General features: G+C 40.6%; 1 protein-coding gene across 3 annotated transcripts in view; it reads left to right on the top strand.

Moving 5' to 3' along the window:
- The window catches only part of JAK2 (Janus kinase 2), a 248,006-nt gene that overhangs the window by 27,548 nt on the left and 193,703 nt on the right, over positions 1–26,755 (top strand). The gene's annotated exons all lie outside the window — the stretch shown is intronic.

Below are 26,755 nucleotides of genomic sequence, written 5' to 3'. Positions count from 1 at the left end.
TATTTTTGGTTGCGTTGGGTCTTTGTTGCTGTGTGTGGGCTTTCTCTAGTTGCAGCGAGTGGGGGCTACTCTTCGCTGCAGTGCATGGGCTTCTCATTGCGGTGGCTTCTCTTGTGGAGCACGGGCTCTAGGCACTCAGGCTTCAGTAGTTGTGGCGCATGGGCTCAGTAGTTGTGGCGCACGGGCTTAGTTGCTCTGCGGCATGTGAGATCTTCCCAGACCAGGACTCGAGCCCATGTCCCCTGCATTGGCAGGCGGATTCTTAACCACTGCGCCATCAGGGAAGCCCCCTCAACTCCTTTCTTGCACCAATTTGGTAACTCAAAGAGAAAATTATCTAAGATTATAAGGAGAAACAAACCTTGAAGGACCAGTGAGGTTACTGGGAAATACTTCAGTCTGGGAAGAGCAATTAGTTCCAAATTAACTTGGACTTGAGAAATTAAACTAGGAAAAATAAAATGATCTGCAGATATGTCATCCTAAAAATCATAGTTATTTAGAATTTTTTAACCTAAAACTCTCTTCTCAAAGAAAAACAGAAAGGAGAGGTACCTCTAATTTAGATTCAGAGAAAATTGACACAGAATATCTCAATTTAAGAGACGTGTAAGAAGGAGAGTAAAAAGGAAAAAGTCAAACTCCTGGATACTTAAAACCAAACTGAGTTGCTATAGAGGTGAAGTCAGAGAAAGAATTACAGTCCAGTGAAGCATCATTGTTATAAATTGCTCTCAGCATGCTGGTCCACAAAATTCCAGGCCAGGGGAAGACAGGAAATTTGAAAACAGTCCTATTCTCTACAATTAATGCAGTCAGCTCTTTCTCTGAGTTTGTAGCAATACCTGACTTTAAGTGAAATAAAAATATGTAAGACAGTGCCTGGCACAGAATCAGTACTCAAATTCCTTCCCCTTTTCAGGGGCAAATGGACAATCGGGCCACTTTTAATCTTTTTTTTTTTTAATATATTTATTTATTTTGGGCTGTGTTGGGTCTTCGTTGCTGCGCACTGACTTTCTCTAGTTGCGGCGAGTGAGGACTACTCTTTGATTGCGGTGTGCAGGCTTCTCATTGCGGTAGCTTCTCTTGTTGTGAAGCACGGGCTCTAGGTGTGTGGGCTTCAGTAGTTGTGGCACGCGGGCTCAGTAGTTGTGGCTCGTGGGCTCTAGAGCGCAGGCTCAGTAGTTGTGGTGCACGGCCTTAGCTGCTCTGTGGCATGTAGAATCTTCCTGGACCAGGGCTCGAACCCGTGTCCCCTGCATTGGCAGGCGGATTCTTAACCACTGTGCCACCAGGGAAGCCCACCACTTTAATCTTATTAAAAGCTATTAAACTTATGAAGTTCAGTGAAGGGAGTCTCTCCAGATAATATAGTGTCCCTCTTTTCTCTGGGGAAACAGATGATGACCGGGGTACCGAGAGTGATTCTTTGATAGAGTCTAAGTATTTTCCAGCCAGCTCTAGCACAGGGACCCTGGCTTCTGATCTGTGGTGGTCTGCCTGTGGAGATCACTGCTGTGCTGCTAGAGGCAAAGGATATTAGTCAGTTGTTTCTGAAGTGTTTAATCAGATCAAGAGGTTTTAGTTGGTCCTTCATGGATTTTGTGGTTTGGGGTATGTGTATGCTCTGGCCCTAATAGTTCTCCATGTCATCTCTTTCCTTTTCTGCAAACCAGTTCAACATCTATAGCGCACCTACTTTATACCAGGTTCTGTGACAGCACTAGGATTGCAAAGATGAATATGATGTTGTCCATGTCCTCTAGGAGGTTAGAGTCTGGGAAGAGCCATATAGACATAGAAAGACCTCACTCTGGTTTTACAATGTGATGAGTGTAATAATCAAGATGCAAAAGTTACCATAGGAATTTAGAGGTACCACCAAACTCAAATTGGAGAACAAGGATGGCTTCCTAGAGGAAGTGCTGCCTGAGGGGAAGCTTAAGGGAAGAATTGGAATTGGTGACATTGGAAGACGGAAACTGAGCCTCAGTTTTCTTATCTATAAAATGAGAGTTATACTGCCTGCCTCCCAAGACTTTTTTGCAAGGACTAATTAAGATACATATGTAGAGCATTTAGCAGAATCCTGTTGCATACTAAACACTTAGAGAAATTGTTGTGATGATGATGATGATGATGATGATCATCATCATCATCATCATCATCAATGGAGTTAGAGACAACAGCTTGAACAAAGACAGAGAAGTTCTTTTAACACCTTGGTTTTCACACTCAATCCCAGATCGTCTCTTTGAACTGAAAAGATAGCCTAGAAATTGTCAATAGCTTCATTAGTAAAATGTTGTCCATGATAATGGTATAGTTAAAAGCCAAACCCTGCATCCTATTCTAATACATACCCCAAGATAGAATTAAGTCCAGCCCAAAATACCAGAAAAACTGATGGAAAATGCTAACTTGCTCTAGAATTACTCAAACCTTTATAGCCTTCAACACACATAACTTTGTTACATGAGCTAAATAAACCTTTTCCTGAGAACTGAGAAGTGATAAGAAGCAAAGTGAAAAGTTCCCTCAAAGAAAATGACTCTGTATATTTGATTTTAGAAAGTTACTAGTTACTCCTGAATTTTTCTGTGAAGAATCTGTATCATTTATCTATTGCCACAATAATGCTGCATAATAAACAATCACAAAACTTTAGTGGATTAATACAATAAATCTTTACTTAGCTTAGTCTGTGAGTTCAGGTGACCTGGACTGGATTCACCTGATCTTGCCTGGGCTTGCTTGTATATCTGTAGTCAACTGCAAGTTGGCTAGGTGGCTCTGCTGATCTTGGCTGTGCATGCTCATATTTCTAGGGCTTGGCTGGCTATTGGCCTATTTGGTTCATCTCAGTTGGGATTACAGAGATTATTAGGGTGACTTAGGTGAGTCAAGGTACAAGAGAAAGAGCAAATCTGAACATGCAAACTTTTCAAGCCTTTGCTTGTGTCACATTTGCTAATATCTTATTGCCAAATCAAGTCACTTTACTGAATTTGGAGTTAGAGTGAGAGAGCATTACAAACTTATAATACATAGCAAAGGGTGTGGATAGGGAGGGGTAAAGAATTAGGGCCATTTTTATAACATCACGGTTTTCCCTTTGGCCAAAATTATTCAAATATTTCTCATATACAGAATATGTTCAAACCCTTACTAAGACCTCCAAAAGTCTCATCCAATCATGAAAGTGTGCTTGAAGTCCAGGTTCTCGTGATTTACATCAACTCTGGATGTGATTCTTCTTGATGCAGAGACTTGTGCACTAAAAAAACAAGTTATCTGCTTCCACCTACCTCACCTAAAGTGGTAAGACAGGGACAAGATAAATGCAATAAACACTCCAATCCCCAAAGTAAAAGAATAGATTGCACATAGTGGTTACTGATCCATAGTAGTTCTGAAATCCTGCTGGGAAAATATTGGCAGATTCCCCTAGTCTGGGGGTGGGAAATGTTTTTTAATTAGACCCTGGTTCTGCTATCTGGGAATGGTTTGCATGTCTATTCTCCACAGTTGCTGGCTGTGCTCTCTGATAGGCTTCCACATTTTCCATTGCCCACCTTGACCTCTTCTGAAGAGGATATTAGAGAATTTGCCCTCTGAGCAATTTTTTCTGTCTGCTTCCTGTCCAGAGAAGGAGACCGAGAGGCCTTTTTACATTTTGAACAGTCTCTGTCCCATTTAGTTTTATCTTGTGGCTACTTTTTCCATTACAGCTATCTCAATGATTTGTGTGTTTTATATAACTTGACTTAACTCCATGTTTTGAAAAACATACCCCAAATTCTTCTGGGGACATACCACTCTTTTGGATTGAATCAGTGCTAATTTGGGAACATCAGACTGCTGGGAGGCCCAGGTGCCTTTTGTCCCACTGTGTGGGTCTACTGTGTACTACCTTGCATCTTTCAGAGGTCCCAACAAAAGTCTCATAGCCCCACCCTTGATTTGGCCTATATCCTGAGGCTATTTCTTTTTTTTTTTTTTTTTAATGCAATTCTTGTCTGCTTACATTCTTTTTATTTATGTATGTATGGCTGTGTTGTGTCTTCGCTTCTGTGCGAGGGCTTTCTCTAGTTGCGGCGAGTGGGGGCCACTCTTCATCGCGGTGCGCGGGCCTCTCACTATCGCGGCCTCTCTTGTTGCGGAGCACAGGCTCCAGACGCGCAGGCTCAGTAATTGTGGCTCACGGGCTGAGTCGCTCCGCGGCATGTGGGATCTTCCGAGACCAGGGCTCGAACCCACGTGCCCTGCATTGGCAGGCAGATTCTTAACCACTGCGCCACCAGGGAAGCCCCTGAGGCTATTTCTTAATTTGAAACCCATTTACTGCCTTGAAAAACTGGACATGAAAAACGATTCTACTTCCCAACTTAGCAAATTCTGGCCCCTCTAGATTCTATATAAATTCTGCCTGAAAACTGGCTAGTTCTTTTCTGAGTTCTTCTCTTTCTTGAGGTGGCTTATTTATTTATCTTCAGCAGCTAGTAAGAGCCAGTTGATACTACTTTCAACATCCTTCCTGAAAATCTCTATGCTCAAGTTCCAGTGTTCATTGGATACATCTTTGTCTTCTAAGTTACCACAGGCTGTGCTTTTACCAAATATTTTTCCACCACAAAACACGGGTCACATTTCTCAAGCTAAGTGCCACAATTTTTAGGTTTTGCTACAGCAGTACTACACTTCTGTATATCAATTATCTATTGACACAAATATGTTTCATAACAAAGAATGACAAAATCTCAGAAGCATTCAAAATAAACATTTATTTAGTTGCAGGTGTCTGTGTAGTTAGTTACCTAATTCAGGTTGAGCTTAGGTGATCTTGGTTGGGCTTGCTCACATGTGTGGGAGGTCACTGGCTCATCTAGAAGGTTCTTGGCTGGGGTGACTGGTGTAACTTAGGTGTGCTCCATGTGCCTTTTATCCTCCAGCAACCTGGGAATGTTCTTATGGGAGTCATCAAGGTGCATGAGCCAGCGCAAGCTTCCTGTACATAAACTAAGATGGATAACCTATATGGATATAAATAGATGAATAACTCATAGGCCTGAACATGAAAACAGAACTATAAATCTTCTGAAAGAACATGGGAGAACATTTTCAAATCATAAACAATTGATAAATTGGATTTTATTAAAATAAAAAATTTCTGATCATCAAAAGATACCATTAACGGGAATTCCCTGGCAGTCCAGTGGTTAGGACTCCACACTTTCACTGCCGAGGGCGCGGGTTCAATCCCTGGTTGGGGAACTGAGATCTGGCAAGCTGAGCTGCACGGCCAAAAAAAAAAGAGACACCATTAAGAATATGAATAAATTGGGAATTCCCCGGCAGTCCAGTGGTTAGGACTCCACACTTTCACTGCCGAGGGCACGGGTTCAGCCCCTAGTTGGGGAGCTGAGATCCCGCAAGCTTCGCAGTGAGGCCAAAAAAATATAAATAAATAAATAAATAAATTAAATAAATAAACCTCTCTCTTTTTCCCCCCTCCTTCCTTCCTTCCTTCCTTCATTCCCTCCTTCCCGCCTTCCTCCCTTCCTTCCTTCCTTCCTTCCTTCCTTCCTTCCTTTCTTTCTTTCTTTCTTTCTCTCTCTCTCTCTTTTCCAATGAGCTGGAATGAAATATTAGGAAGAATATTATAGAGGAGGGCAAACCGCTAAAAGCAGGATCTTTGGGCTGACTAGCACAGTGGGCCTAGGGACCAATGTCATGGAGACTCTAAGAAACCATGTCGAATGTACTTCAGAATTGTCTCGCCAAAAAACAGAAGGCAGCCTCATTTGCTGAGGGTTGCCTCAAGAGGTTAATTGCCCTGTACTTCCAGTCCACTCTGGGAGGGCTGAGAAAGCTTCTCAGCGTTGATGGAAGCTCTGGAAGAGAGCTTGAAGTCTCAAGCTGGTACTTGAGTTGGGAAGCCTTCAGCATGCATGGAAACTGTCCCCACAGCTGCAGCTGAGGTTAGGACTGAGGGGAGTGACCTAGGGCCCATTGATATCTGTAACTGATGTCTTTCCATAGTAGCACAGATAGATCTATGTCATTCTTTTTTTTTTTTTTTTTTTTTATGTCATTCTTTTAAAAGCTGCATGGCATTCCCTGGATGTACCATAATTAAATTAACCATAATTAACCAAGTATGGACATTGAGCATGTTTTCTCTTTCTTTGCTGTTAAAGTTATACTCCTCTATCACATTCTGACCAACCAGGCCAGCTGAAAGTCTTGAGTTGAAGTACCACGAAGCAGCTGAAAATGGTGTGTTGAAGTATTTGTCATTCTTCCCAAAGGAGGAATAAATGTCATCTTTGACTGGCCCAGGTATCTGCAAGGCAAATGGAAAAATATACTGACATTGAGACCAAAGACAAATCATTCCAATATTCCAATGTTTGCACCAACAAAGCTTCCCACTTGATTTATCTATTCATTTGTAGAGTATAAGACAGAGTGTCTTACAACCTCTTAATAAATGATAATCTACATCCCTTCCAAATTATATAATCATTCATTTGGACTGTCCTTTAATGTCTATCCCCAGCTTTTGTCTCTAAGTGCTAATATTTTCTCTCCAGTGTCTTTTAGCTTTTAGGCATAAATAATCCGCTATCGGGCATATTTATATTCTGATCTACTCTCACTAAAAAATATAAATAAGGAAAGCCCAATACTCTTCACAATATTAATTTGTGTTTTATCAACCAATATTAATCATTGATTGTATGCCAGGTACTGGGCTAGGCCCAAGGTCACAGTTATCTTTTTACTTTAAGAGGCGGAATCAACATTCAAACCTGGGCCCAAGTGACCCCAAAGCTTCTGGTTTATAAAATTTACCAAAATTTATCATCTGTGAAACAAGTGATGTTTTTAAATTGTGATGAACTACATTTGGAATAAGAAATTGGCTTAAAAATGGATTCAGAACCACGTTTCCAATATTTTCTTTAAAGAATAAAAGTTCTCCCAGCTATGAGATCAACTGTACCTTCTTGGGTCAGGCACTTAATCTCTCTGGAATTAACTTTATTTATCTGTAAAGTAGGGTATTGGACTACTTTAATATTTTATTACTCCTTTTAGGGACCTTTATACTGAACTGAATATATGTTGAAACTGGCAAATAAAGATACTCCAAAGACCATAATCCTCGTCAAGAATTTAGGACTTTTTTTTTTTTTTTTAGTACTTTCTTTTTTTTTGAGGTTTATTTAATTAATTTATTTTATTGGCTGCGTTGGGTCTTCCGTTGCTGTGCGCTGGTTTTCTCTAGTTACAGTGAGCGGGGGGCTACTCTTCGTTGCGGTGTGAGGGCTTTTCATTGCAGTGGCTTCTCTTGTTGTGGAGCACAGGCTCTAGGCACGCAGGCTTCAGTAGTTGTGGCTCACGGGCTCAAGAGCGCAGGCTCAGTAGTTGTGGCACACGGGCTTAGTTGCTCCGCGGCATGTGGGATCTTCCTGAACCAGGGCTAGAACTCCTGTCCCCTGCATTGGCAGGCGGATTCTTAACCACTGCGCCACCGGGGAAGCCCAAGAATTTAGAACTTTTAAAACCCAATGTATGTTCAAAAGACATTACAAAGTTCTTAGATACAGGAATCAAAGATGCATGCTATGTGCTCCAGAGTGTCTCCTAAGGAATTTACATGCATTTTCTCATTTAACCCTCACAAAATAACGGAGTTAAATGATATTATTGTGATCTCCATTTTTTAGTGATGGAACCTGACACCTGAAGAGATTAAACAATTTACCCAAGATCACACAGCTAGTAGGTGCCAGAACCAGTACCCATCCCAAGCCTGCTAGATTCTAGAGCCCAAGTTCTTAATCTGTATATTAACTTTATTCCAAAGAATAATTTAAAGTTTAAAATCTTTTGCCTCCAAAGATAATTGTATTCAAATAGAGAGAGACTCTTGAAGATGCAAAGGATTTAGGTAGAATGGTGGAATATCAGACTGGCAGAGATTTTTCTTGTTCCTCAATTTACACCAACTCTGATTATTTTCTCCTTTTTTTTTACTCTACTTTGCAAATTTTTGGTGCTGTGTATATATTATTAACATTTAAAAAATATAATTCATGCCACCAAGCCACCTGATTAGCTCAGGCTTCTGTCCCATAGGTGCCTGGCACTGGCTGGTGGTAGATGAGCTGGGGTGGGCTTGCCCCCTCCCCACACAGCAGAGCCAGGCTGCCCTCTAGCTCTCCAACCAGGGCCAGCAGCAGGGCATGGGGGCCTCAGGTGTCCCAAGCATGGGTGGTGCCATCTGAGAGCATGTAGGCATCGGCCAGACCCAGTGCAATGCACAGCAGCTTGTAGCCAGTGCCCAAGGCCTCCCAAATCCCAAATCCGTACAAAGTCCAGTGCCTGCTGCAGATACCTTCTCCCCTCCACTCAGCAGGAAGCACCCCTGCCCGAGCCCACTGGGAGGGGCCGGATCAGAGACCTGCCACTAGCTACATGTTTGGTAGGGAAGTGAAAGCTGGACCACCTCCTTTGAGGAAGAAAGAGGTGACACCACATCTGCTCTCAAGAAGTTTGCAATTTTGCTGAGGAAATGACATCAGAGAAGCATTTTGGAGAACAGAATATGCCAGAATATGTGGTGAAGTCTCAGTTCCTGTACTCCATGGAACAGATCGTCTCTTCAAAGCTCCCCAGCTTGGTCCTCCTCATCCCTACCCAGCCTTCTGCCTTCACACCTGGGCCCCCAGTTTCTTCCCTCATTCCAATACAGCTCCCCAGCCCAACTCTGTCCTTACACCCAGTGCTCCATCTAATCCAAAGAGGAAACCAATGTCCTTCTGGTCTGCCTGAGAAGCCCAATAACGTTCATCCACATATTCAATAAACGTTATGTGTGCCAGGAAAAAAAATAAAAAAATAAAAAATATAATTCATTTGTTAGAGAGATTTTAGGTTCACAGCTAAACTGTGCAGGTGGTACAGAGATTTCTCATATACCATCCCCTGTAACCACTTGGCCTAGCCTTCTCTATCATCAGCACCCCCCACCAGACTGGTACACTTGTTACAATTGATGAGCCTACACTGACACATTATTATCACTCAAAGTCCATAGTTTACGTTAAAGTTCATTCTTGATGTTGTGCATTCTATTGGTTTGGACAATGTATGACATGTTTCCACCATTATAGTGTCATACAGAGTAGTTTCACTGCCCTAAAAATCCTCTGTGCTCCACCTGTTCATTCGTTCATTCCCCCCCAACCCCGGGCAACTACTGATCTTTTTACTGTCTTCATAGTTTTGCCTTTTCTAGAATGTTGTATAGTTGGAATCACACAGTATGTAGGTTTTTCAGATTGGCTTCTTTCACATAGTAATATACATTTAAGTTTCCTCTGCATATGCATTATTTTAAAATGGGAAAATATATGATAAATATTTTTTTTGAAAAAAAAAGGACCCTCCCTTAGGTGGCTGTTCTGTCTGTAAGATGGGTACTGCTCTGATTTTGCCAAAAGACTAGAGAGATGTCAGGCTAGAACTATTTGAACCATCAGGCCAACCCCCTCTGAAAGGAGTTTGCAAAGTTGTTGTCAGAAAAAAGCAAGCTAGAGGGAAAATCAAGCCTGCTGGTAAATGAGATGGGGTATGTAATCAAAGCTGACTTTAGAAGACCTATTTTTAGAAGAGTTCATGGCTCTCAAGAAGACTGAGTGAATGGCAGTGTTTTACTGAGAATAATAGCAAAGCCAGCATGACAGGAGCCTGGAGAGAAGACCTATGGAATTTTTAGACCTTCTAGAAAACCAGATGGTATTCCCTGAGTGGAATACGTTATAGCAATTTTAAATTGTTATATGTGGTGGCAGCTGAAACATGATATCTCGGGCTCTCTCCCAAGGTCACAGGTAGGAAGAAGTTTTTCTTGCCTTTGCCACGTGCTCCTTTTCAGGGGCAGCTGGGTTAGGCTAGGCAAAAAGAGGAAGAAGTCTAGGTGTTTTCCATACCCCCTCCAGTCCTTTCCAGGAAACTGAAAGTGACCTCCGCTCTCCATGTAGCTGGAAAAGCTTTTAGTTTCTGTAATGAATTTCCAGTTCAGTGGCCCACATCTCTGACCGCTTGGCCTGCCAACTCCCTGGCTCTCCTGTGTTATCTTTTCTCTCCTCAGATCCTTCTTCAGCCCTCAGTCCTGTCTTCCTCCCTACTCTCCCCTCGTCCCACACACAGGGCTTGTGGGACCAAGCTGCCAGCTTGTGCCTTTAGCTTATCACTCCCCCATGGGAGCTCAGAAGAAATGAGAAGTTTCTGTCAACCTTAGAGGTGCCCTCTGCTGGTTGTTGGCAATGCAACATCAAAATTAATGTTTGGAAATAGGGTTCTTTCGTTTGTTTAATAAAAATTTGGGTTGGAGACACTAGTAGGTAGGATAAAACACAGAAGAAAAGGTTGTTATGAATTATAAAAGCTTCTAAATGCCACTGAATTGTGTTTGGTTTACTGCGGTGTGCAGTAGAGCAGTGGTTCTCAAATGGGGGTAATTTTGCCCCCGAGGGGACATGTGGCAGTGTCTGGAGACATTTTTGGTTGTCACAACATGTGGGGGGGGTCTGCTACTGGCGTGGGGTGGGTAGAAGAAAGGGATGCAGAAGAGAGGCCTCCCTCCACCCCCCAACAGATAATTATCCAGTAGAGTGGACCTAACTTAGATATGCCTGAGAAAGCTGAAATTAGACGTAATAGAATTTTGGGATTTGAAGCGATTTAAAGATTAGTTGAGCCATTCTCAACCTTGATAGCCCATAGGATCACCTAGGAAGCTTTAAAATACTGACACTTGGGTCCCATTCCTGGAGATTCTGATTTAATTTGATTTCTGATTTGAGTGTGGCCTGGGCATCAGGATTTGTACATCTTTCCAGGTGATTTTAATATTCAGCCAAAGTTGAGAACAATCAATGTTGTCCAAACCCTCATTTTTTTGGATGAGGCATCAGCCCCTGGGGGATCAGATCTCAGTGTTACAAAGTGGCAGAACTGGGACTGATACACAATCTCTTGAGGAAAAGACGATAAGGTGGCACTAGCTTGACTACACATCACACTCAAAAGCAAAAACTGAAAATATCATCACTTTTTTTAAAACTCTAAATCTTTTTTATGATCTATTCTTTCTTTAATAGTTTCAATAATTTTTTCTAAAAATGACACGTTTCTTTTTTTAAAATTCATGCTCAGGGAAATGCAAATTAAAACCATGAGATGCCACTGCACACTTATAGTTAAAAATTAAACACACCCACACACACAAACACACCCAAATAACTAACAATACTAAGTGATGATGAGAAAGCAGAGCAAATGGAACTCTCACATTGCAAACGGGAATGCAAAATGGTACAGCCACTTTGGAAAACAGTTTGGCAATTTCTTATAAAGTTAAACACATACCTACCATGTGAACTAGCACTCCTACTCTTAGGTATTTATTCAAGAGAAGCGAAAACTTACATTCACACAAAAACCATTAATACATTAATGTTTACAGTGTTTCAATTCATGATCACAAAAATAGGAGCAACCCAAATGTTCTTGCACGGGTGAATGGATTAACAAACCATGGAACGTCCTTACAATGAAAATCAGTACTAAAAGTGAACAAACCACTAATACAACAGTGTAGTTGAATCTCAAATAGATTATGCTACGTGAAAGAAGCCAGACTCAAAAGACACATACTGAATTATACCATTTTTAAGAAATTATGGAAAAGCCAAAATTTTAGGAAGAGAAAATGGGTTAGTGGTTTGAGGGCCAGAGAGTGGGAGGAGGGGTTGAATGCAAAGGAGGCTCAAGAGGGAAGTTTGTGGGGTGATGAAACTCTTCCATGTCTTGATTTTGGTGGCAGTTACATGACTATGCATTTGTCTGAACTCAAAGAACCATATACCAAAAAGGGTGAATCTTACTCTATGTAAATTTTAAAAGTGACTAAAATAATGCATAAAAGGTTGGGAAATATAGAAATATAAAAAGAGACAAAAGCAGCGATTCACCCCATCCCAAAATGAGGGGGGCACTTGGTTAACTTATTTTCAAATCTGTCTGTCTCTCTGCATACAGATGAGAAACAGAAAAGGATCGGTAGAAATAAATACACCTTATATTCTGGAGTTCAACTCTATAATTGTGTTATAAATAGTATTGCTGTTTAATGTTACTTGAATTATACATAAAATCACACTATAAATAGTACTTTAATTTTATTTGAATTTAACAAAAGCAGTAGAAACTGAAGGGGTTGGTAAATTTCAGATAATGATTTTTTTCACTACAAGGAATATTTTCTAGAATATCCCTCTAGGGTTAAGAAAAGAAATTATGAAAATCATTAAGTTGGTAACCTGTAAAATAAAATATGCTTAACTTTAGACAGTACAGATGGACTCTTTGTTGGGGGAAAGGAGGTCCTATGGACGCTTGTATTTGCTCCCACATCCCTTCGCATTTACCTTCTGATTTTTTTTTTTTAAATAATTCTCCATTATCATTTACTGGTTCAGGTACTTTTTATTAATTAATTAATTAATTTATTTTTCGCTGCGTTGGGTCTTCGTTTCTGTGCGAGGGCTTTCTCCAGTTGTGGCAAGCAGGGGCCACTCTTCATCGCGGTGCGCGGGCCTCTCACTATCGCGGCCTCTCTTGTTGCGGAGCACAGGCTCCAGACGCACAGGCTCAGTAATTGTGGCTCACGGGCCTAGTCGCTCCGCTGCATGTGGGATCTTCCCAGACGAGGGCTCGAACCCGTGTCCCCTGCATTAGCAGGCAGATTCTCAACCACTGCGCCACCAGGGAAACCCCTACCTTCTGATTTTTGTTGCTCATGTATTTCAACATTGTTAAGAATGATAACATTTGCATTCTGGATTACGATTGTAATTCCCCCAGTTGTTTAGTCTTCCTTGTTTATTTTTTGTTTTCCTAAGAATTTTAAAAATTTAATTAATTTAAAATTTTTTACTGAAGTATAATTAACTTACAATATAGGTATACAGGTATACAACATAGTGACTTGATATTTTTGTACATTACAAAATGATCACCACTGTTCAGTCTTAATTTAATATATACAAGACTTCTGTAATCACCACTAACCCTTTAACCATGACTTTTACATTTCTAAATTTAGTTTGATTCAACTTTGATTGGCTGGACTACATAGTTAAGTAGTTTTTCCAAGAAGAGTTTTATGGATTCTGTGTGATCTGAGTTCTCTAAAATTTTGAGAAATAATATCTGCCTGTTTAAACAAGAACTTTGCGGTCTGTGATATTTCTGGGTTACCCTTTCCATAGAACTTTGTAAGTATTATTCTCTTAATGTTGCTGAAGAGTTTTCTGAGACTAACTCAATTGTGTCCCCCAAAGTTGACAATCATTTTTCTCTTGGTCTATCATCTTTTGTCTTAACTTCCTTAATTTCTCTGTGTTTTTCTTCAGCATTAACTCTCATTATCTTTTCCTTCATGCCATCAATTCAAATTGTCATTGTTTCCACCTTCACTGGGAAAAGATTATCTTTCCCATTCTACCCCTTTTAGGAGCAACATGTTGCTTTCTATCCACTTTCTGAAAACCAAGAGTGTTGGTATGGGTGTAAAGGAGGAAAGAGCTAGTCTGGACCAAGTACAGTCTTTAGCTGGGTTCTTATACGTCTGCTGAGATTTTGTGGAACCTCAGAAGAGTGAGATCAAAGATCTCACTCCATTCGGCCAGTGGAATATCCTACTTCCAAGGGCTCTTACTCATTCCTTTGACTCAGCACAGCACCCTGGAAAATGACAAGCCCCAGCAGACCTTCCTATCTCTGCAAACCCTGACTTTGACTTTTCCCAGGACTGCTTATTCACCTCTCACTTTATTTACAAATTGAGGATAATTAATGAGTTCTTACGATGTCACTGACTTACTTTTCCTCAGTGCTATGCTTCTGCTTTTCCCTTGGTTACCAACCAAGTTTTGAAGTCCATGGCATAAGATCAATGTTCTGTAAGGCTGGAAGTATCCACAGTGCTCTCTCATGTTTGGTAAATTTTTGGATTTTCTTCTCTTTTTATTGATTTCAATAATGTTGCCAGTGAAGATTCTACAGTCCTGCTTTGTTGTACCATCTTTTCCTGAAATCTGTTTGTTCCACCACTTAATATCTGAGGTCCATTTTCTCATCTATACAAATAGGAGGAGAGCCATCACTAACTGGTAAAAGGTTAAATGAGACTTAAGAAAATTCTAGCTCTCTCTCTAAATTATTTTGGGCCTAGTCACCCAACAGTGGCTCCCACTAAGGAGTTCTATCATTTACTTATCTGATCTCAAGAGCTTAGAGGTCTGTCATAAATCAGCAGTATATTCCAGATGTTGGCAAACTTTTTCTGTAAAGGGCCATGTAGTAAATATTTTAGACTTTGCAGGCCACACAGTCTCTGTAGCAACTACTTCACGTTGTAGTATGAAACAAGACAAGATGTAAGTGAATGAGTGGCTGTGTTCCAATAAAACTTTATTTATAGAAACTGAAATTTGAATTTCATATTATTCTCACATCACAAAGTATTATTCTTCTCTTGATTTTTTCCCAACAAATAAAAATATGCAAAAAAAATTCTTTCCTCATGGGCCATACAAAAACAGGTGGTGGGCCATATTAGGCCCACAGGACATAGTTTTCTGATCTTGGTATACCTTTAGCACTCCAGGATTTTGCTAGAGAGAATAATCTGGATCTTCACAGCTCCTATTAAAATCCCCTTTGAGAGAAATGAATTTAGGAAACAGAACTCAAAGACATACTACCTATACATTCTTCTATTAACTTTAAATTCTGTCTTTGAGTCAAGTTCAACTCCTGAAAGACTATTAACTTGGACCAACTCAGCTCAACTCCGAACAGAATCTCCTTCACTGAATTAAATTTGAATATTATGCTTTCTAATTTAATCAGTTGTTACTACAAGATAAAACAGTTTTATTTCAGCTTTTGCACTTGCAAAACAACTCCAACAAATCACTCAGTTTTCCTGTATAGGGCATCCTGCAAGGAATTTGTCTCAGAATTCATTAATAGGAAAACCTCTTTCCTTTCAGGCATTTTCACAGTTTTTTCTCTCAGCTAACTACACACAATTCCTACCAAACTTTCCTCTTTACACTGGCTTCTGGGGATCTTAGAGTCAGATTTTATTCTCAATTACAGCAACAATATTCATCCAGGGCCCCTAAATTAGGAGGCTAGTGCAGACATTTAGGTGAGAAAACTGATCTCTGGAAAAGTGAAGGCCTTCTTTCTAAATCTGAGTCTGGACCTACTTTGAAGGCCTTCTTCCCTCTACCCCTTACCCAGCTGTCTTTTATGCTTCCCTAAAATAGATTATTATATTCTCTTAGAAAAAGATGGCAAAGGACACTTTCTTAGAGGAAGATGGTAAAGGTCTCTCTTGAAGCTCACCTTGAAAGGACTCACTTTCCATGTTGGGTTAACTGCACAGAGAAGTGCTAGGAAAAAGCTAGAAGACGAAACACTTGTCAGAACCTGGCAGGCCATTACTCTACTGTCCTTATGTCAAACCTAAGACAGCGGGCACCTGTTATTTGCCCTAGACCCTGAGAGGCCCTAGGTCATACAGGTCCTACCCTTACTATCCCATGAACACATGACTAAGCTTGTGCAAGATCTGATAGTTTACACAGAGGTACTCTGTAAATTTCCTAGGAAATGGTATTCATTGACTCCTCAAGCATTTCAATAATCTGAATCTTTTAGTGGTTAAGGGATAATTTTAAATAGTATTTGGACTAATATCTCCAGAGTTCTGAAGGTAGTAGGGTATGTGTGTGTGTGTGTGTGTAGATTTGAAAAAAAATCCTTCTCTATCCTCATCTACTTTGAATTAACACTGTCTCCACATCTGGGTGAAAGACTACCTCTTTGTTTTCTTCTTCCTCTCAAAAGCACCCCATTATCTGTCCTGAGATCTTTCACAGTGGGACTCTGGTTGGTTGCTCTGAATTAGGTATCAGGCCTTCTGTACTTCTGGCTACCTAGGTCAGCTGTCAGTGGGTCAAAGGAAAAATATGATTGGTTTTCCCACTTCTGGGACTTGTCAAATGCCTCTAGGGACTGAGCGTTTTTACTTATACTCCAGTTAGTTTTACTCCATGAATCGAATGTATTGGGACAGTTTAAGTCAACGGTTATAAAGGCCTTTCCCCATATTTGGAGTTAGTATCCATGTTCATTTTCCTTTGAGTCCAACAGTTTTTCTTGAGCTGTTGGCATTATCCAGCCAACATTTGCTTCATCCAGCCTGTTTGTGGCTCACTAATCTACTTTGGCTTGTCTCTTGGTCATCTGGGCCCCTACATGCTGTTGCACTGAGAGGGGCCTGAACCCTCTATTTGGGGAAGAAGTATACCCTATACCCACCCTTAGAAAACCAAATAAGAACTAGAGAAATGGAGGTCTGTGGGCTGCAACTCCAAGACTTCCAGAGAATCTCTCTTTTTCTATTTTTCCTTTTGGGTTATCATACCTCCTTTCCATGAGTGGTGGGTCCAGGGGAATCGGGCCAAGAAGATGATTTTGCCAAATTTCTCTCCAAGCCACCCGACTTGCTTCTAGCCTGGACAAATGGACTCCTTTAGGTTTTTAGGTATAAGGGTGTAGAATCAATAACCAGCTAGTAAGAAAAGGCAAGTGTATGTTTAGAGTCATCTTCATTTTTTCCTCCAGCATCTGTGGTCAGTAGAGATGTCAGTAATCTGGGATCATCAATCTTCAACCCTTCTACCATCTTTCCCCCTTTCCCTCTTCTTTTCTCTCCCTCTCCCTTTTCCTTCTCCCTCTCTCTCTCTCCTCCATCACTTAGAAACATGGCTCACCCAGTGTATCATAATCCCTCCCAGTCGTGCTCCTCCTGTATTGCCTGTCACAGTGAATGGCACCACCCTTCTGCCAAAACCAGGCCCTGCATATTATCCATGCCTCTTCCCTGCCCATGTCTTACTGTTTAGTCATCAAATCTCATCAATTTTACCTCATCTTTAACTCTTACACCCGTATACCTCTCTCATCTCTACCACCTCCCATTTCTAGTTCATTTTCTCTCCCGCCCACAACAGCTTCTGTCCTGCCCTGCCCTTACTCATCCTTCAGGTCTCCCTTACTCAGGAAATTCATCCCATTCCTGCAAGACACTTAGGGGACTCTTGTCTGTGCTTCTACAACATCCTGTACTTATTCATTTTATAAGTAGAGTTTCTTCCCCCGCTGAACAGCAAGCTCTTTTTTTCTCCTTCACCCTTGTATCCCTAGTGCCCAGCCCAGATCTGACACACAGTAGATGCTCAATAACTCTTTGATAAGTGAATGAATGAGGTATATAAAAGAAATTTGGAAAGTTGTGCTTTTAACTGGGGAGAGATATTGAGGCTAAGATAGTTTGTAATTTTTTTCTTTGCACAGATTTTGAGACATTATTAGCATTTCTACCTGTCTTTATTTTTTTTCCAAGTTATACACCATTATATAGAACTGATACTTTTTTATAATTAGGAAGTGCTTTTTTGGTTGTTTTTCATTCTGTAATCCACATTTTATTGAAAGAGACACTTGGAAAGAAAGCATGTGTCTTGAATTCCCTTGATTCCCATGTGACTTTCATGCTGTCCCCCGCAGTGCCAGGACCAAGGCTGGCTTGATCAGATCTGGGCAGTGGAGGAGAGTTGGCTCTTGGAGGAATTAGCCAGCTTTCTGGATTCACTAGGTGAGAATGGTTCTTAGTAAGGATGCCAGTAAATGTTGGGAAAAGATCAGTGCTGTGGAGCCAAAGTGGAGACAGCAAGCCAGGAACTGGGAAGGAGATGGACCACCTCATGCACACAAGGTCTGTCAGAGATTCAGATTCAAACAATAGCAGCAGGGATTATATGACAGGGTCAGTGAAAGGATCTCACATCTGAATTAGGATTAGGCTGTACACTTTGATGCTGGTTTATGCAAATGCTAAGGAGTCTTTTAAAAGCCATGGCCCAGGGAAGCCTGCCTGGCCCTGTCCAGTCTTAAAAGAGCCCATTCTGAGGATGGCCAGGGATTTCCAACAAGTCTGTACAATTTGTTTTATTTTATTAGATGCCATGTTCAGATCTGCATTTATACTGATTTATTTTTTATGATATACTTTCAAAAAAGGATTTGAGGTGGCTTAGAATAAAAGCACAGATACACTAAGACAAACAACCAATAATACAGCTTAAAAGGCAGAAATCCAAGTAAGAGGGGGAAAATTAATACTATATTAAAAAGTTGTGGCTGAAGAAAAATGACATCAATGACATCATTAAGATCAAAGTTTGGCCCTGAGCTTTCTTTTTTTCTTTTTCTTTTTTCCTTCTTTTTTTTTTTTTAAAGCTATTGCATTTTTGGACTTCGCTGGTGGTGCAGTGGTTAAGAATCTGCCTGCCAATGCAGGGGACACGAGTTCGATCCCTGGTCCGGGAAGATCCCACGTGCCGCGGGGCAACTAAGCCCATGCGCCACAACTACTGAGCCTGTGCTCTAGAGCCCGTGAGCCACAACTACTGAAGCCTGCACGCCTAGAGCCTGAGCTGTGCAACAAGAGAAGCCACCGCAATGAGAAGCCCGTACACCACAACGAAGAGTAGTCCCCGCTCGCTGCAACTAGAGAAGGCCTGCGCACAGCAACAAAGACCCAACACAGCCAAAAAATAAATATGAATAAATAAATAAGCTATTGCTTTTTTCATTTATTTATTTATTTATTTATTTATTTTGGCTGCGTTGGGTCTTCGTTGCCACACGTGGGCTTTTTCTAGTTGTGGAACAAGTGGGGGCTACTCTTTGTTGCGGTGCGCGGGCTTCTCATTGTGGCGGCTTCTCTTGTTCAGTAGTTGTGGCTTGCGGGCTCTAGAGCACAGGCTCAGTAGTTGTGGTGCACGGGTTTAGTTGCTCCACGGCACGCGGGATCTTCCTGGACCAGGGATCGAACCCGTGTCCCTTGCATTGGCAGGCGGATTCTTAACCACTGTACCACCAGGGAAGTCCCTGGCCCTGAGCTTTCTAGTAGCTGCAACAAAACACAAACTACATGGATCTTGTATTTTTAAATTTTTCTGAAATAGCTCTAAAGTTTTGTATAGCTAAAAAGAGTATCTGTTCATCAGGAGAGGAAATTCTGTCTTGAGTGTGAGCTCTGAGAGGAATTTGCCATGCAAACCTTTAAGAGGCACTGAACAATATAGTAAAATATAGTTTGATTCTCTTCTGTTCCTCCCATCAATGTTTTTAGATTTTATACCATCTTTACATGTACATTGCTATCATTAATTCCTGCTGCACATTTCAGGTTTTTGAACTTTTTGTGGCTCTTGAACTATGTATTTTCTAGATGGACTCTGCCAGTTAAACTGGGATTGTATGTACCAGCTTCAGGCAAAAGTTAATTTACAGTGAAGCTCTGAAATTCCTCTTCTATTCTCCTTGGTTTATATATGATCTGAAAAGTTGATGCTAGAAGTGAACTGTGTCTTGTAATAACTCCAATTTGCCATCCCTTCTACAAATGCCTCACCAATGAGTTGTTCAAACCTCTGGCTGCTAATATTTAAATTCCTAATTGTAATCATTACTGGAGACCTCATGCATTTTAAGATCCTTTGGAACCAGAAGTCTCTGCATCTTCTCTGTCAACAAATGTGTGTGATGAAATCACTTTATAAATAATTGGTATCATTTTACAATTCATTTCCTTGCGAGTCTTAAATATACTTTTTCAACTTTATTACTGCTTGATATTGGGAAAGGGAATGATTTTGACATCAGCAGCAAAGCTATCAAGATCTTGTATAATTTATTCTTGAATTATCAGGCACAAGTCTCACTGAAATGTTGATAGTTATATTTTATATACTGCAACCAAGATGTGGAATTAACTTTAGCTCATTAAATGGATATTTCTGGATCCATACTCAGATCTACAGGAACTTGCGAAATCAGACAAAAACAGAAGTGATGATAAGAAATATTCAGTAATTCAAGGTAGCTGATGATAACATCTGGGCCTTTGGAGGAAGACCATGGAGGAATGTTTTATTAGGCTGAAGAAATATAGGTAATGAAAATGTGAATGGATATAAAGACCTTCCTAATAATGAAGGTTGTTAAGTCTTAAAATCACTTTTTAAGTGCTGATGTAACTTTCTTTGTTAAAAGGATAGATACATAACCGGCCAGGTTGAGTCTTAGGGAGTTGCTACTCATAGTGTGGTCCACAGACCAGCAACACTAGTACCACCTGTGAACTTGTTAGGACTGTGGATCCACCACAGGTCTACCAATCAGAATCTGCATTTTAACAAGATGTCCAGATTATTTGTATGCACGTTAACATCTGAGAAGCAAATTGCCTTGGAGCACTCTTCCCAAACTTTGCTGCATATAGGAATAAACTGGGGAGTTTTAAAAAATACTTATGCCGGGACTTCCCTGGTGGCACAGTGGTTAAGGATCTGCCTTCCCATGTAAGGGACACGGGTTCGATCCCTGGTCCGGGAAGATCCCACATGTCGCGGAGCAACTGAGCCTGTGTGCCACAACTACTGAAGCCCATGGGCCTAGAGCCCGTGTTCCGCAACAAGAGAAGCCACTGCAATGAGAAGCCTGCGCACCGCAACGAAGAGTAGCCCCTGCTCGCCACAACTAGAGAAAGCCCGTGCACAGCAACAGAGACCCAACGCAGCCAAAAATAAATAAATAAATAAATAAATTTATTAAAAATAAAAATACTTATGCCAACCTCCAGAGATTCTGATTGACTAGGTCTGAGATGTGGTCCTGACAGTGGGAATTTTAAGTGTTCCCCAGATAATTCTAATGTACAGCAGTTTCCACTGCCTTAGAACTATTTTAGTGGCATATGGAAATCCACTGAAACCCTGGACTCAGACATACTAATTTTTTTTTTTAATTGTGGTAAAAAAAATACATAACATATAGTTTACCATTTTAAGTGTAAAATTCAGTGGCATTAAGTACTTTCACAGTGTTGTGTAACTATCATCACTATCCATTTCCTGAACTTTTTCATCATCCCAAATAGAAATTCTCTACCAATTCAGCAGTTATTCCTCATTCTCACCAACCCTTATTAGCCTTCTGTCTCTCTGTATTTATTATTCTGGAATGTTTCATATAAATGGAATCACACAATATGTGGCCTTTGTGTTTGACTTATTTCACTTAGCATAATGTTTTCAAGGTTAATCCATGATGTAGCACATACCAGAATTTTGTTTCTTTTTATGGCTGAAGGCCACTCTCCCCACTTTCTGATAGCAGGGTTCTGAACCTCCACAAGGCTGAGGTTGCATGGGAATTTCTTTAAGGTTGGAGACTGCCTTACCTGGTTGGGGCCCAGCAGCCTGTGGTGCAGATACAGGGTGATTGGGCTTTTGTTCACAAGGAGACTCACTTGAATTATCACAAGTAAGAAGGAGGGCATTTTAAGGATACAAGAGAGGTTGCGTCCTTCACCATTCAAGGGAAAACAAGACACCTTGATCCTTGGGGAGACAAGAGTTTTGGGTTGGTTCTGCATCCCAAGAGGCTCTGGAGACCTCTCTCTTGAGTGAATGGAGCTTTCCTCTGGCGTGCCATCATCAATGGATCCTAGCTACTCTTTGTATGTCTGCTTCATTCTGTTATGCACTTGTATTCTTTCACTTTTTGATGACTATATTTCCTCTACCTCAACTTCTGCTTCTTACAAATTCATTTTGCATAAGGCTTACCAAGGCTTCTTTTAGCTCCTACAGCTGTCATTGCTAACCACCTCATTCTCTCCAGCAAAATTCTCTAGAGATACCAGAAATCTGATTGGTCCAGCTCAACTTTCTGTACCAGATAACGTCCGTCACTGTCAAGCAGTGGTCCTTCTGGTCCAGTGGTTGTTTCATAGTCTCCTTGGGCGGGGGTGGGGTGGGCTGTATAGGGCAGTTGTACTTGGAAGTTGCTGGAGGGAAAGGCAGACACAATTGGTGTGTCTAGAATAGCATGTGACTCGGAGTTGGCCTCTCTGTACTTATCACTTGTGTGCTCAGGTTGATAGTGAACATATTTTTACATGGGAAAGTACTGGTTAATAATGAAGCCTGACTTTCCTACCCAGTTGTAAAGGCAAGTGTATTCTTGAAAACATATTTAAGAAACAGTGAAAATAAGACACAGGACACTTAGTTAAATTTGACCTTCAGGTAAACAATGAATAAATTTCAGTTGAGCAACATCAATGTTTGTGACATACCCACACTAAAAGATTATTCATTGTTTTTGTTGTTGTTGTTTTCTAAATCAGGCAACCCTAATGACAAGAGATTTTTCAAAGGGAAAGCTATTCCTCAGGTATGTTATGAAAAAGTCTGAGAATTAGGAAATGGTCTGTGTCTGAGATATTCCAGCTACCTTCTGCAGGTAGGGGAATGTATTGCATTACACTGTGTATTTTGCAGTGTCTGTAAAATTCATTTGGTGCTTAACTTTATGCTCCAAATAATCTTAACTATGGCTGCTGCTGCTGCTGGGGTTGCTACTGTGGTTCCCTGGCTATTTTATCACATGATGCACGCCAGCTGGGTAATCTAATGAGAGTTTAACAAAGGGGCTATTTACAGTCCTGTGGGAAGTGTGTAGGAAACCACGAGGGAGACTGCAGTAACCCCAGGCAGGCACGGTAACCTCATCTAGGCCTGATGGCTGTGTGAACAGGACCACTTCATAGGCTTTGTGGCCACCTGTCAAGGGACCTTGACAGCCCCATGGCGACCCTGCAGGTAGGGAGCTGGAGAATATACATCTCACCTTCACTCTCCTTCCTTCCTTCTTCCCTCCATTCCCCTGCCAGGGCTCTCAGGTGACGAAATCCAGGCAGAAGGCACACAGGCCAGCCTCCCCAGTGCACAGAGGGGGTGGAGAGGAGCACAGAGTGTACGGAAGGGCAAATGGAAGACTCAAGCTCAAAGCCTTCCTCTGCACAGACCCTGTTAATCATTTTACGTAGTCACCTCACTTGATCTCACAGCAGTTTTATGATGAAAGTACTATTAGTGACCCTGTTTTTACTGATGTGGTTAAAGGATTAGTAATATTGAAAAACTTGCTCAGGGTCACATAGCTAGTAAACAGTGTGAGAATCTAAAACTATCTATTCACCTCCATTTCACTGTACAAGACTTCCTGGTGACATCTTTTCATTGTTATTCTTTTTTTTTTTTTTTTTTTTTAACTTTCATGGTGTTTAAAATTTTCATTGTTCACATGTCATGTTGCCAACTATTGAAAAATCCCCCCAGATCTAGTTTAGCAGCTTGTATACAAAACGTGGTGACTCAATGTTTGTTCATTTTCTGTTTGACTTCTGGTTTGGGGTGACAGCAGAATCAGGGAGCCCAGGTTTAAGAGTTGGGTCAGTCAGTTGTTTCCTTGCAGGAAAGCTGATAAAAGAAGACACCTGACTTAGAATCCATGGTTCACGTGGCACAAGTGAAGCCCCGACAAGTCAAGACTCTCAGACATCCCAAAGAGTAATTTTACAGAATCTTAGGTTTGGAAGGGCCCTTTGAGGTCACATACAACCTCGACCTAGTGTGTGACTCCTATTCAAGATTCAGTCCATCTCTTCGTCCCTAGGGTTGTCCTCTAAGTAAACACATCAAGAGAGTGTCTGACCAAGAGATTTAGGGAAGGGTCCATAACTCCCTTGAGTGATTCTTTTTTTTTTACTACCTAAGAGTTTCATTTCACTGCTGAACTTTGAACCTTGGTTTGCCCACTGATAAGACGGTGGTGGGTAATATAAGATATAATAATCTCCTTGAAAATTTGCAGTGCTTCCTGAAGAAAGTGCCAAGTTGTGCTGTTGAAATAAGTAGGGGCAAACTTAGACTCCCTAAGTTAATTTAGCTAAATTCCTGATATATAAAAGTCAGGAGAAGGAAATGTGGGTTCGAATTTTAATTATGAGACAAAACATGAAAGATGATTCAGTTAGTGTATAATGTAATTCGAAAAGTGGAAATAATAGACTAGAGACAAGTGTTTACTTCTAGAAAGTGAAACAGAAAGAGATAAAAGCCAAATGACTTTTTTTCTATAAAAAGCCAAGCCCATTACTCTCAAAAGCTGAAATCTTCCTTTTTATTTGGATTTTTGAATCATTACACCCCTAGAAAAATAGTTTTTGAGTTTGCAGTTCCCATAGGATTGCATAAGTTATTTACACTATTAAATTTACTTTAATTTTATATAATTTATATATATATATTTTCTTCCAACTTGTATGTTTAGGGTTTTTTTAATAGTCAAAGAAGGTAGTTTGAGTTTAAAACTCGGTTTCAGAGGAAGGTTAGGTTAAGTGGGGAGAATTCTGCTGTTTGGATGTGGCTTTCTCTCTCAGTCTATTATAGTAGCACAGGTGTCGTGGGCCTAAAGTCTGTGTTTGCTGTGCCTATCCTGCCACCCCTGACTTCCCTCAGCTACTTTCAACCGGGGTTCCCCTTTTCCGCTCCTGTGACACCTTAGGCATGCGTCTTTATGGTACTTGTTTAGGTCCTTGTACTTGTACAGTACTTGTAGAGAGTCGTGTGGGTAGAAAGGGCATCTCATTGATCTTAGTAACCGAATATGCCCAGCATGTAGTAAATGCTCAACAAATGCTTGTTGAAAGAATGAATGGATTCTCTCACTCTCTAGTGAAGCCTTCCTACCTGCAGGAGCTCCACAGTACCCGCTGCATGATTGTCGGGGGGAGGGGGTGAGGGGGGAGGTAGTTGCCTGAGTGAATCTGGGCCACTGCAGATTTTCTGCTGCCAGTACCTGTGCCTGAAATTTCTCCCTTTGTTTCTATTTTCTTTGACTTAAGACAAATAGAAACTTTAGTCCCACTTAAAATGCATATGTCCTTTGAAGAGGTAACTCTTTAAACTTTATGAAGATGTAAACCTCATTCTAAACCTTACAATTTAGTGTAAGTCCACTTGTGACCTCCAGTACTTGGAAGAGGGTTTGTTATAGGATACAGGAGAGATAGAATGAAGATACCAACAGCCTGAAGAAGGGGGCAGAGAAGGGGCAGCTGGGGATACAGAGGGAAACCTCTAAATAATTTAGTGTCATCCTCACCAGACTGGTTTTTTATGTTTTTCAAAAGGTTCTTTGGGTTATGCAAGAGGGACCTTGAAGAAAGTCCTAAAAGCATCTTCCTTTCCAGGTTTAGGCTTTGTAACAAAGTCCTTCTAAAGATAATGCCTGGGCCTTTGATGTCTAATTCTAGTTGAAAAGAAAAATGATGTGAGGAATGACTCTAATGGTGGAAATTGCATGTCAGTAAAGAGGATAGAGCTATTAGAGTATGGGGTAATTGGGGAGACAGAATGGCCTTTCTGATAGCTCTTAAATTGTACAAAGTCAATGGCAGTTAGCTTAATCTGCCTGCTTGTAAGATCGGCCCTGGATAATGTCGTGACTTACTGGTGGGAAATAAGTAGAATTGTCTTGGTTTGTCTGGGACTGTCTCCATTTTAGCACTGAAAGTTCTCCATATCTTGGGAAACCCCCAGTACAGGTCAAACCACAGCATTTGGTCACTCCAAAGGACTCAGATGTGAAGGTGCATTATGGTCTCTTAATTTTAACATTAATACAGCTTCTAACTTGGTCTCCAGTACCTGTGGGAAGAAGATACATTTTTAAATAAGTAAACAAGTCACACAGTTTGGGAGGATGTCAGCTCTCCTATCTCATTTTGATAAGGCAATCTCATAATCAGCTGAGAACTCCCAAATGTGGCTATAAAAATAACAACAGTTACATAATTATACTTACCTGGTTTAAACCACTAATAAAACATTGCCAAATTTTAGCTTAGTGTGTGAAGATAATTATTTTTGTCTGCAAAGATAAATATCTGCAGATGAAATATCTTCATCTGCAAAGATGTTACATTACATGCACAAGAAGAGTTTTATTTTTCTGGCTTAGCATACTTTTGTTTTAATTACGGCTTCCATCATTTTTCACCACATTAACAGAACACAGTTGATTTATTGTTACAGGATATAATTTCAATGGACACCTATTGCTTTTGTTTACTGAAAGCACTATACTGTGTTATTTATTTTTAAAAATATATTTAATGAGGCATCCTTTCATTTATAGCTCACCTGTACTTAATATAAACGTTTAAGAGTTAGTATCATTTATAGAGATCTAAATATATAGAGAAGAAATAGAGAGGGGAGAGAGAGCCACCAGATGCCTGCTGCCTTCTAACACCTAAAGTGCTACATTTATTTATTATGTGAATATAGAGACAGTAAGACTATTCATGAATCACAAATCAATAATATCCACCAAAGCCATGCATTAAAAACAAATCAAAACACATTACTAAATAACTCTTGGGTTAAGGAGAAAATCAAATGGAAATTACAAAACAGGTAAAGATGAATGGACACAGGAGCATTACAAAATCTGTGTAAAATCTTTACAGAATCTGTGGTTTATAGTCAACATGCTACCCAGAAGGAAACCTATAGTGTTATGTATATAGAAAATAAGGGATATTGAAAATAAATTAAGGGGACTTCCCCGGTGGTGCAGTGGTTAAGAATCCGCCTGCCAATGCAGGGGA

This window comes from Balaenoptera borealis (genome assembly GCF_965194805.1).
Source record: "Balaenoptera borealis genome assembly, chromosome: 8".
NCBI lineage: Eukaryota > Metazoa > Chordata > Mammalia > Artiodactyla > Balaenopteridae > Balaenoptera > Balaenoptera borealis.
The sequence above is the reverse complement of the archived record's forward strand: the minus strand, read 5'-3'. Positions and strand labels throughout refer to the sequence as shown.